This window comes from Danio rerio, chromosome 21 (genome assembly GCF_052040795.2).
Source record: "Danio rerio strain M-AB ecotype USA chromosome 21, GRCz13ab, whole genome shotgun sequence".
In the NCBI taxonomy this organism is placed as follows: Eukaryota; Metazoa; Chordata; class Actinopteri; order Cypriniformes; family Danionidae; genus Danio; species Danio rerio.
In genome coordinates, this window is record NC_141041.1 from 48478143 (window position 1) to 48490483 (window position 12341).

Here is a 12341-nt window from a genome sequence, read left to right on the forward strand (position 1 = left end):
ATATATATATATATATATATATATATTAATATAAAAAAAAACTACAAATCTGTTGAATAAAAAGACTAAAGAGCTTTTGTTGATTCCTTGCTTTCTTGCTTCTCAGGCATTGACAAAATTAACATATTTTCCATGTATTAAGCTGGTACTGCCAATGTTTACTAGTGACATGGATTTTTGGTCTCATTTTTTTTGTTGCAAGTTAGTTTTACAAAAGTTAGAAGAATTTTAATCTTCGTTGTTGCGTCATAATCCGACAGTCGCTATGGTAGGTAAACAAAAATGCGTGCTTTAGCAGAACTACACAGACAGCCCCCCACCCCCTCAAAAAAAGTTCTCCTGTGCATACTAACTAAAAACAATTCACAATTATTAGGTTAGATTATTCATCCCTCTCGCACATAATCACTGAAAAACAAAGAAACATACTGAAATTACTTTTGTAGCTTGTTTAAAATACTTGTTTAAAATTAGTTGAATCAACTCAATACTTTTTTGGGACAACTTCATTGTTTTGTTCAATCCACTTAAATTTGTAAAAACATTCAAGTTAACTAAATAGATTTGTGTTGGGACTGCATGAAGTGATTGTAGGAAATGCAGCATTTTTCACAGTGTAAAGGTCTTTGCACACTGAAGTCCGCAATTTTTGTATGCGTTTTTTTCTTCCGTATTCATATGCGAGAATTTTGTCGCGTAAACAAACCTTGCGCGCAGAGTTCGATGCGTATGAATTAATCCATTACGAAAAAACACAAAACAGTTCAAGCAGTGATGCTTTGTTCTCCTCTTTTTTTCCGAAGAAAGAAAAAGGAATAGACTGCAAATTGTGTTCATCCAATACTAAAAGGAAAATTCAGCTCATTTTCAAAAAAATGAGATTATCTCCAAATGCAAAGTTTATTTCAGGAAATCAGTGGATTTTTGATGCGTTGCTTGTGATAATTTACACATTCAACTGTACATAGTGTGAGTACACCATTACTTCAATCACCCTCAGGACATAAAAAACGTAGGTGGCATTTGTTGTTGTTGTTTTTGTTCAGTTGAACATTAAAGAAGATTTTGCGCTGATTCATATACTGCCTGTCAATGGTTACCCGTTTTTGAGATTAAAAGTAAACGCGTACAAACCGGTCTAAATAAATCCCTGTGGCTTGTGATGACACACTGAGGTCTTAAAAAGCAAAATGATCAGTCTGTGTAGGAAACAGAACATCATTTACAATATTATCGACTTTAATCCACAACGCTCACTACACTCAAAACCTGTTTGACCAGGTTGTGGATTAAAGCTGATAATATTGTAAATAATGTTCTATTTCCTACACAGACTGATCATTTTGCTTCCTAAGACCTCGGTGTATCATCAGGAGCCAAAGGGATTGATTTAGACTCATTTGTACGTGTTTATTTTTTAATTTAAAAAAAGGGTAACCATTGACTTGCATTATATGAATCGCCAAAATTCAGCTTAGATCTTAGTTAATGCTCTACTGAAGATTAGGGATGTCACGATACTGTAATTCGGTATCAATCGATATAAATTTTAAAAGCTGTCCCACTAACATTTGAGCGCAATCTTAAACAGCGCTGATTTGCCATTGTGTTCATGTGAACTCAACAGAAATGTCTGTGATTGGCCGAGAAGGTCAAGAGGTCACCGAACTCACCGCTCATCTTTTAAAACCACCCCTTCCTTTAATCTTGTTTGTGTCTCATTGCGGTTTTCACCCAAAACTTAAAGCTCAATCATCATTTACTCAACCTTCACTTGTTCCAAACTGGTTTGACTGACTGAAAAGTAGATATTCTGAAGAATGTTGGTAACCTGTAACCATTGACTTCCATAGTATTAGGGGTGCACCTATACAGAGTTTTTTTTATATAGATAACTCTATAGATCTACATCCCTACTGGTTTTTCTTACTATGGAAGTCAATGGTTACAGATTTTATCACATGTATCAAATTATCTTCTTATGTGTTCAACTGAAGAAACGATTATAATCACATATGAGAGAGTAAATTGTCAACTAAATTTGTATTTTTGTGTGAACTATCCCTTTAAATGGTCTAAAGTTAGCACATGTTTACACAAACCGGGATTTAGACGGAAGTTTCTTGTATTAATGCCATCCAAACATGAGTCGCAGCATGGCTTGGATTCAGCGCATAATTGCCCAGCTAATTCGTGCGTAGCTCCAGGCTCCTGGCAGAGATGTAAATCTTGCGTTGGGACAGACCTTGTGCTGCTTATGTAACCGAACACGCGCACGTTTCACAGAGTCTCTGACCGGCGGGAGGCCTGTGCACATGAAGTCACTGTTCCTAAGCAAGAGGCCGTGATGTTCACTGCTGATAAGGGCCTGACGCAAGATCATTACAGTTTTGCACTTCTGTTATTTGATGGATGTTTCAGTTTAGCTTCAGTCCTTTTCATTGGTGATTTTGTTAGTTTTAGTTTCATTTCTATTTTTGTAAACACATTTCTGTTTATTTAGTTTGTGATTCTAGTTTTGTCAGAGTTAGCAGAACCCGTTCAGTGTCGACCAAAGCAAAGTTTAGTGTTTGCACAGCTTACTTTTGATAACTAAAAGTAACTAAAAGTAACTAAAAGTAACTTTTGATAACTAAAACTGTTAACATATGCGCGCATTGTCATTGTCTTTTCATCACGCAGCGCGCGCACTTGAACCGCGAGTAAGAGAGGAAATATGAAGACCTAATCTTTAAAATAATGATTTCTGTTAAAAATGTAAAAAGGTTTTGTAATATAATTATAACAGCGGGGCATTAAATAAATGCATATTTTCCGTGTTCCGTGATTTGACGAAGTCTGCTATTTTTATTTGATGGAAGAAAAAAAACATATGATTGGAAAAAAAACAGCCTATGCCCTTTCTTAAAAAGGATTCAGTCAGTGTTTCTGTTTTGTTCTCTAAATGAATTGTTTAAGGGTGTTTTCACACCTGTGAATCGATTCAGTTGTTCCGAAACAGAGATTACAAATGTTACATTGTTGCTCTTTGCTCTTGGAGCGGTTCGCTTTCACACTGCAAAGTTTCTAATCGGACCAAAATAGCTAAAACAAGTCACGTGCGAGTAAACTCTCCTCACATTGGTCAGAGTGTCAGGGTTTATTTTGCAGCGTCCCGCTCAGCTGTCAGGAGAGGTGGTGGTTTGTTGGTGATAGACAGGGTGCGCGCGCGACGTGTCTGAGGAGAGATGCGGTGGGGAGGGGTGTGAAGGGTGCGCGACGATGCCTATTTGAGGACCGGGAGGGAGACGCGAGATTACCGGGAGATCATCACTCGTTTGCGGGCATCCGGAGACTCGCGAAACTTCCCGCCCTACTCATAATTCTCTCTTCATATAGCCGTATGCCTATTACATATCCATAACACACTGTGATATAACCGCGCTTGGATCGGATCGCTTTCTCACTGTAATCGAACCGCTCCAGGGTTAGTTTCAATCGAGCCGAGACCACCTCATTCAAGCAATCTCGGAGCGATTACTTTGGCACGGAACAGAGCGCGATTCCCCTGTTCACATATGCCAAACGAACCGCGCTAACTGGGCAAACGAGACTCGTTCCGAAACAAAAGTGTAGGTGTGAAAGCACCCAAAGTGAAAATAATTTAGAGCAGGCCTATTTATTTTATTCGTTTTCTTAATTTTATTCTGGTTTTCTATGCCGTTGGAAACACTGCAGGTGCGTGAAGATGCTCTGTTGTTATGTTCTGTTATTAATATGCGAGCATGTTAAAATAAATCAGTTTTTTATAATGCAATATTTAAGATGTCAGACATAGACCCGTCAATTGGTTTAAAAAAAATAAATAATTGAATTGTAATCTGACCAGTTAACCGTTAATAACCGATTAACGAGCCGCGGTTGTCGGTTAGCAAAATTAACCGAAATGAGCATCCCTAATTACCAACATGAACTAATTATGAACTAAGTTGTATAGCATTTATTAATCATAGTTCAGCATTTACTAATGCATTATTAATATCCAAATTCATGCTTGTTAACATTAATGCACCATGGGCCCATTTCAGAAAGGAGGTTAAGTGAAAAGAGTATTTTAACCCTGAATTGAGAGAAACTCTGGGTTTTCTGTTTCAGAATGGCAGGTTTATCAAAATGGAGAAATCAGGGTAAGTCAAGCCTGTTTCTGAAAGAGAGGTCACTTTAACTAAGAGTCAGTTACCGTGGTAACTTACTCTGTGAATCTAACCTGGTCAGGAGCAGGTTTTGTTCTCTAAACTCTTCGGTCTCCTATTTCTTTAAAGAATTATTCTCACCTTAGCCATACTATCCACCAACCTATTTTAATGCTCATTTTGGAGATACGCATAAAAACGATTGATGGAAACGTCATGATGCGCATAACTTTTGAAAATACGCATAATAAAACACGCGCAAAACTGAGTAGGATAAACTTTTACTCGATAAGAAAAGATGCGCATAAAATGCGATGAAAACACTGAACAAATTCCAGTACGTGCATTAAAAAAAAGGTTTGTTATAAGAAATGATGATGATGAAAATGTGTGTGAATGGACAAACCAGCTGGCTGAGCACACTGTAAAACATCTTAAATGGTGTTTTGGTCATTTTAAAACTCCCTAACTGTTTAAGTAATAATGTACTGTATATTATTAATTACCTCCAGAGTGTCAAGAGTGTCTGTTCTCCGCGTCTCATGGCTTCAAACACCTCCACGTGTTCATTGTGCGTCAATATTGTCTTAAGGCGCAAGTACATTTATCAAATAATTTTACATCTGAATTGTAATTCAGAACACAAGCTTTTGGTTCATATAGAAAAGCTCTGTATGTTTTTGGATGTATTGATCATGCGCTCGACTGATTCGTGTTTTTCTGTAAAGATCTACAGGTGTTTTTTTCAAAATGAAGATCAGATTTTCCACCACAAAATCAGTGCTTATTAATTCCAAAAAAGATAATTTATTTTAGCAAATTATCAATTTAATTGAGTTTTTTTAGTGTCTGTTTTTTTTTTTATTCCTGAATTTTCAAATCTAAGAAGAATTAATGAAAGTATGATTTGACCAATACATTTAGTTTTTGTTTACTAAAATAACCTTGGCCTGTGTATGTGTGTGTGAATAATGGCGTGGATCTCCTCTACTCTGCAGGGCTTCCTGTTTGACTTGTGGTTTGATTTGACCATTTCCTCTGTCTGTGTTTACGACTAGAAAGAATGTTGCTGACACTTTGTGATGTTTTGTCAGTGTGCTTTTATTTTATAGACGCTCCTGCAGTCTTGTAGTGAGGGATCTCGCTTTAGATTTTGAGGAGAACTTTAGCTGTTGTTTTGCGTCTTCAACGGGTCAGTTTTCATTCAAAATCCCTAGAGCTAAAAGCCAATGCAATTTTTTTTTTAATCCGCACTGGGACTTTTAATTTGCAATAAATCAGCTTGGGTGATTCTGACGAACTGTCATGCCATTATTAAGATCTGGATCTTTAAAATCAATGATCTTCACAAGCTATGTTTCCATCAAATTATGCGCAAAACTGGAATGTCGCATTAAAGACATGCGAATAAAGCAACGTTTCCATCCAGCGAGTCAAAGAAAACAAAATCGCCACTTCCTGATTATCTGGTGCCAAATATCAAAAGTGAGAACGAAATTTGCTGTGGTAGGAGAAGCTGCGTCAATCTTTATTTAATAAATTACTTGCGCTTCAGAAGACTTTTCCGACACACAATGAGTGCATAATGGCGTTTAAAGGCGCGAGACATGAAGTGCAGACGCTTTTAACAATTCTGGAGATCATTTCTAATATAATAACGCAAAAACTGAAACGGTTAAAGCGTTTTAGAATGACCAAAACAACATTTCAGATGTTTTACAATGTGCTCAGCCTGCTGGTTACAAATATGAAATGCATTACATTTCAAATTACTAAAAAAAAATCTACTAGAGGGCGCTGTCTACTTTACAAATATGAACTGTATTGCTTGCGGTACGTTTTTTTGTACGTTTCAGATTGCAAAATATATACTAGAGGGCGCTGTTAACTTTTTTTACAAATGTAAAATACGTTGCTTGGGGTACAATTTGTTGTACATTTCTGATGACAAATCCACTAGAGGGTGCTGTCTGCCTTTTACTAATCTGAAATGCGTTACTTGGGGTTCGTGTTGTATGTTTCTGATGACATATCCACTAGAGGGCGCTGCCTACTTTTTCAAATCTGAAATGCTTTACTTCTGGTATGTGTTGTACATTTCTGATGACAAATCCACTTGAGGGCGCTGCCTACTTTTTCAAATCTGAAATGCTTTACTTCTGGTATGTGTTGTACATTTCTGATGACAAATCCCCTAGAGGGCGCTGCCTTCTTTTTTACAAATATGAAATGCATTGCTTGGAGTACGTTTTGTTGTACATTTCAAATGACAAAAATCTACTAGAGGGCGCTGTCTACTTTTTAAACAAAATGTAAAATACGTTGCTTGGGGTATAATTTGTTGTACATTTCTAATGACAATTCCACTAGAGGGCGCTGTCTATTTTTTTAAATATCTGAAATACATTGCTTGGGGTACGTTATGTTGTTCAATTCAAAGCACAAATCCACTAGAGGGTGCTGTCTGCCTTTTACAAATCTGAAATGCGTTAGGGTATGTTTTGTTCTATTTTTCAGATAGCAAATCCACTAGAGGGCGCTGTCTATTCTTTACAAATCTGAAATGCATTACTTGGGGTACGTTTTGTTGCACATTTCAGATGAGAAATCCACTAAAGGGGGCTGTCTATTTATTTTTTATTTATTATATTTTTTTACAAATATAAAATGCGTTATTTGGGATGCGTTTTTGTTGTACGTTTTAGATGCGCATATTTTTTTCTTGTCGTACAGGTCAGCTAACAAACTGCTGAGCTAAACACAACTAATCTTGTTTTTAAATGCAAACTTAAGAGTAAATCCACCTCAGCCACGTAGTTTCACCTTGATTTTACATTGCTTTTGTGTTAGCGTGGTTCAGTAGACTAATCCGAACACTCTGCAGCACAAACGCAACACTGCACAATGGGAGCTACTGAGCAACCTGACCAACAAGGCAAAAACAGCTATTGACTTCCACAGTGTTTTGTGTTCCTTCTGTAGATGTCAATGGCTGCTTTTTACAACATTCTACAAAATATCTTCAACAGAAGAAAGAAGTTCATGAACGTTTAGAACTGCTTGAGTGTGACTGTTTTCATTTTGTGGTGAACTATCCCTTTTTTTAATTCTTATATTACATGGTACTGGACATCAAACATCATAGTAGATACTGACATTTGAATATATTTCATATATTTTTAACGTAGTGTCCACCCATTTTCAGGTCTCCCACACATTTGTTTTGATTGCATGTGCTTTAAAAATTGCACACTTTGCAGATTTCCCAAATAATCACTACACACACATTCTGACAAACAACTGTAAATAACAAGAGAAAAGAAAATCACCGGGTGCAGCAGGCTTAAGTTTGGGTGAGTGTTTGTCACACACCCTGAACACACAATCCAGAGAGAAACCCACATGTAAAGTAAAGAAATGCATTGCCTTCTGTTTACTTTAAGGGACAAGTTTACATATAGATTAAAATTTATAATTAAATAAGTCATGGATCCATTTATGATTATGCCATCTTATTTTCTTTTCTTAGAAATTACTTTATTTGATGATTATATCATACAGTTGAAGTCGGAATTAATGACCCTCCTTGTTTATTTTTGTTGCTCAATTTCTGTTTAATGGAAAGAGGATTTTTGTTTCAACACAATTATAAATATAGTAGTTTTAATTAATTTCTTTTATCTTTGCCATGATGACGTGATAATATTTGACTTGGTATTTTTTAAAGTTACTAGTATTCAGCTTAAAGTGACATTTAAAGGCTTAACTAGGTTAGTTAGGCAAGTCATTGTATAATGATGGTTTGTTCTGTAGACAATATAAAAAATATTGCTTAAAGGGGCTAATCATTTTGTCCTTTTAAAATGGTTTTTAAAAACTAAAAAAGGGCTTTTATTTTAGCTGAAATGAAACCAATGAGACTTTCTCCAGAAGAAAAAATATTATTGGAAACACTGAAAGTTTGCTTGCTCTGTTGAAGATCATTTGGGAAATATTTGAAACGAGTAATCATTTCGACTGTATATCAAGAAAAATACCTGTGCTGCTTGACGATACATTGTGACGTGTAACGATCTGTTTGTGCAAGAACCTGAACATTATTTACAACATCATAGCCTCTAAATAACCCGGAGGGACGTCCAGTTCAAAAACAGGTCACTCTTTTGATGTGGTTGGTTTAGAGAACTGGATTAACTGGATCTCCAAATTGGACTGAAGTGTCTAAATTGGTTTAAGACTCAGGGCAGAACAAATCTACACATTTCTACTGATTTTTCTGGCTTAAAATGAGCAGATATGGTGGGGGAGATATAATCTTATAATTGCGGGTTTGCAGAGTCATTTAGTGCACCTGAGTGTGCGACGCATGCAGCAAACAGCCAATCACACGACACATGAGGGAGAGTCGTTTTTAAGATTTCTGAGAGTCAGCAATTCACTTCTGTGTGGAAGATGTAGAGATTGTTTTCAGAAATATCATAAATTTAAATGCATTGGATTTTGCATGCTATGGCAGAAATAAATACTGCAGAAAGCAACTTAAAATATTATAATATCAATGCAAACAAATTTTGATAAAATCACAAACTTCTCAAGAAAGTCATTTTAAAAGCTTTACTAAAAGGTATTTATGAATATTTAAGTTACTATTGGATAATTTGAGTCCAACCATCCATCCCAAACTAATCTATCTATCACAATCCAATCCATCCCAATCTATCCTATTCCAATCCACCCATCCCAATCCATCCATCCCAAACTAATTCAATCCATCCATCCATCCCAATCCAATCCATCCATTCCAAACCAATCCAGCTATCAGAATCCATCCCAATACATTACATCCCAAACCAATCCATTCATCCCAGTCCAATCAATCCATCCCAGTCTATTCCAATCCATCCATCCCAAACTAATTCAATCCATCCCAAACCAATTCAACCCATTCATCCATCCCAAACCAATCCAGCTATCCGAATCCATCCCAATACATTACATCCCAAACCAATCCATTCATCCCAGTCCAATCAATCCATCCCAGTCTATTCCAATCCATCCATCCCAAACCAATTCAATCCATCCCAAACCAATTCAACCCATTCATCCATCCCAAACCAATCCAGCTATCCGAATCCATCCCAATACATTACATCCCAAACCAATCCATCCATCCCAGTCCAATCAATCCATCCCAGTCTATCCCAATCCATCCCAAACCAATCCAACCAATCCATCCATCCCAAACCAATCCAGCTATGCGAATCCATCCCAATCCATTACATCCCAAACCAATCAATCCATCCCAGTCTATCCCAATCCATCCCAAACCAATCCAACCAATCCATCCATCCCAAACCAATCCAGCTATCCGAATCCATCCCAATCCATTACATCCCAAACCAATCCATCCATCCCAGTCCAATCAATCCATCCCAGTCTATCCCAATCCATCCCAAACCAATCCAACCAATCCATCCATCCCAAACCAATCCAGCTATCCGAATCCATCCCAATCCATCCATCCCAGTCCAATCAATCCATCCCAATCTATCCCAATCCATCCATCCCAAACCAATTCAATCCAACCCATACCAATCCAATCCAACCAATCCATCCATCCCAAACCAATCCAGCTATCCGAATCCATCCCAATACATTACATACCAAACCAATCCATCCCAGTCCAATCAATCCATCCCAATCCATCCATCCCAAACCAATACAACAATTCATACAATTCAGATGACGAATCCACTAGAGGCGCTATCTACATTTTTGCTGAGTGTGAAATGTTGTTTCGTGTACGTTTAATTGCATGAAGGTGCAAACATCTGCAAAATAAAGTAGCTCTCGGATGTAAATGTTACAATGTGTAGTTAAATGTTTTTAATCCACATGCAGCGCTAGCATATCAGCTGCTGGTTTCGCCATCTGTAGAATCGGTGCTACACCAAATATGTTAGTCTGGAGCTCTGATGTGTTGCGTCATTGTGTGATTACATAAACAAACTGGTGAATCAGTGGTATGAACCAGAAATAAACTGTCTGAAAGGACCCGTTTATGAGAAAAATAATCAGATTTTCTTTGCAGAGGCTGACCATTAAAAGGCAATTGTTCTGTGAATTATTCAGATCGTTTTGCTTTAAAAATGACATTTGCTGTTGTTTAAATTGAGCTGAAGCAACACAATTCTTGAGGGTTTTTTTTTTTTGGGGGGGGGGGGGGGGGGGAGGTGGTTTTGTTCCATCCACTTAAATTTGTAAAAAAAAAAATAACATGTTAACTTAATTGTCCCATAACAAATCGATTGTGTGGAAGTCAGCATTTTTTTCAGTGTGAAAGGTGCAACCACAGGTATTAATCCCTTGATATGCTTTTATTTTTGACTTTCAAATAGAAAGTAACCATGAACTTGCATTATGCTAATCACCATGGACCAGAGTTTTTTCTAGAAACCTTTAATGCTCTTCTTATGAAGACAGAAATGTCCCGTACAATATAGGTATTCTGAGGGTGAGTTAATTAACAGCAGATTTGAATGTTTTGAGTGAACTATCCCTTTCACACGAATCCAGCAGCGTAGAACAGAATTTAAATGAGGGCCGGCGTCTTCTGAAAAATCTTTTCAAGTGCAAAGGGCTTCCTTAAAGAGGTTAATATTCCACAGAGTCGAGCCGGCGACGGACATTATTGTGTGCTGTTATTGCAATCCTGCCTGCTTAGAGTGGTTTTATTAGTTCATACAGTTGAAAGCAGAAGTTTGCATACACTGTATAAAAAGGCACATAACCATTTATAAAAGTCAGATGCTAATGTGACTAAAATCTTTCTCTTTTAGGTAAGTGAGGATTATCACGTGTTTCTGTTCTGCTTAATAGCAGAATAATGAGAGAGATTTTTTTAGAGAAATTGTTTTAACTTTTCTTGAAAGTCAAGTTTGCACACAATCAGATTATTCTGCCTCTGAAAAAGCTCAGATGATGATGTCCAGGTTTTGGAAGTTTCTGATTGAGTAATTGACAACATTTGAGTTAATTGCAGGGACAACTGTAGAATAGTATTGAAGGAATACCTCAAACACACTGCTTCCTTGTGTGACGATATGGGGAAATCAACAAGCCAGAATCAACAACAAAGGCAGATTACAATTAGCTAAATTACACTGGGGAAAAAGACAAATTTCTGGAGACTTGGTCTGATGAAACTAAGATTGAACTGTTTGGCCATAATGACCAGTGTTACATAGACAAAGGGGAAAGCTTACAAGCCTAGGAACAGCATCCTAACTGTGAAGTATGGGGGCGGCAGCATCATGTTGTGTGGCTGTTTTGCTGCAGGAGGGACTGGTCCACTTCACAGCATAGATGACATCATGAAGAAAGAACATTATGGAGAAATACTGAAGCAACATCTCAAGACATCAGCCAGGAAATTACAACTTGGCCACAAATGGCTCTTCCAAACAGACCATGACCCTAAGCACACTGCCAAATTAGTTAAAATGTGCTTACAGGACAACAGAGTGAATGTTTTGGAGTGGCCATCACAAAGCCCTGATCTCAATCCTATAGAAAATTTGTGGGCAGAGTTGAAAAAGCTTGTGCGAGCAAGACAGCCAACAAATCTGACTCCGTTACACCAATTCTGTCAGGAGGAATGGGCCAAAATTCCTGCAAACTAATGTGAGAAGCTTGTGGAAGGAGACCCAAAACATTTGACTAAAGTTATACAGTTCACAAGCAAAGCTCAAAAATACCAAGGAAATGTGTGTAAACTTTTGACTGTCTAGAAATTAATAAAAAATACTCAAAAAAAAATCTCCCTCCTCTGACATTTGGCAGATGTTAATCATTTAAGTAATCCTAACGGACCTAAAATAGTAAATGTTTAGTGTGATTTACCATCAGACATTTTTTTTTAGAAATGGTTATGTTCCCTTTTTAATGTGTATGTAAACTTCTGGTTTCAACTGTACAAAAAATAGTGTCAGCTTCAGATATTAGTGTGCAGGACTCTTCTTGAATGTTCAGATATGCAAGGTAATTCAAAAAGTAAATGCATTTGTTTAATAATATGTTAATATCTTTAGCTGTCTGACTTAAGTGCTAAATTGTGTTTGTGTGTGTGTGTGTGTGTGCTTTTTAAACTCGATTAAAACGACTGCTTAC

The 12341-nt window shown here is 37.0% G+C and overlaps 1 protein-coding gene and 1 long non-coding RNA gene across 12 annotated transcripts in view; one reads left to right on the forward strand and one right to left on the reverse strand.

Annotated features, from left to right (window-relative positions):
- Window positions 1–12341, forward strand: part of aff4 (ALF transcription elongation factor 4) — a 74912-nt gene that overhangs the window by 5655 nt on the left and 56916 nt on the right. The window lies entirely within an intron of this gene.
- LOC147838981 (uncharacterized) lies at window positions 26–6037 on the reverse strand. Its single transcript, XR_015520804.1, has 2 exons — window positions 1931–6037; window positions 26–1813 (listed from the first exon to the last, which is right to left on the reverse strand). It is a non-coding gene; the product is annotated as an uncharacterized LOC147838981 (long non-coding RNA).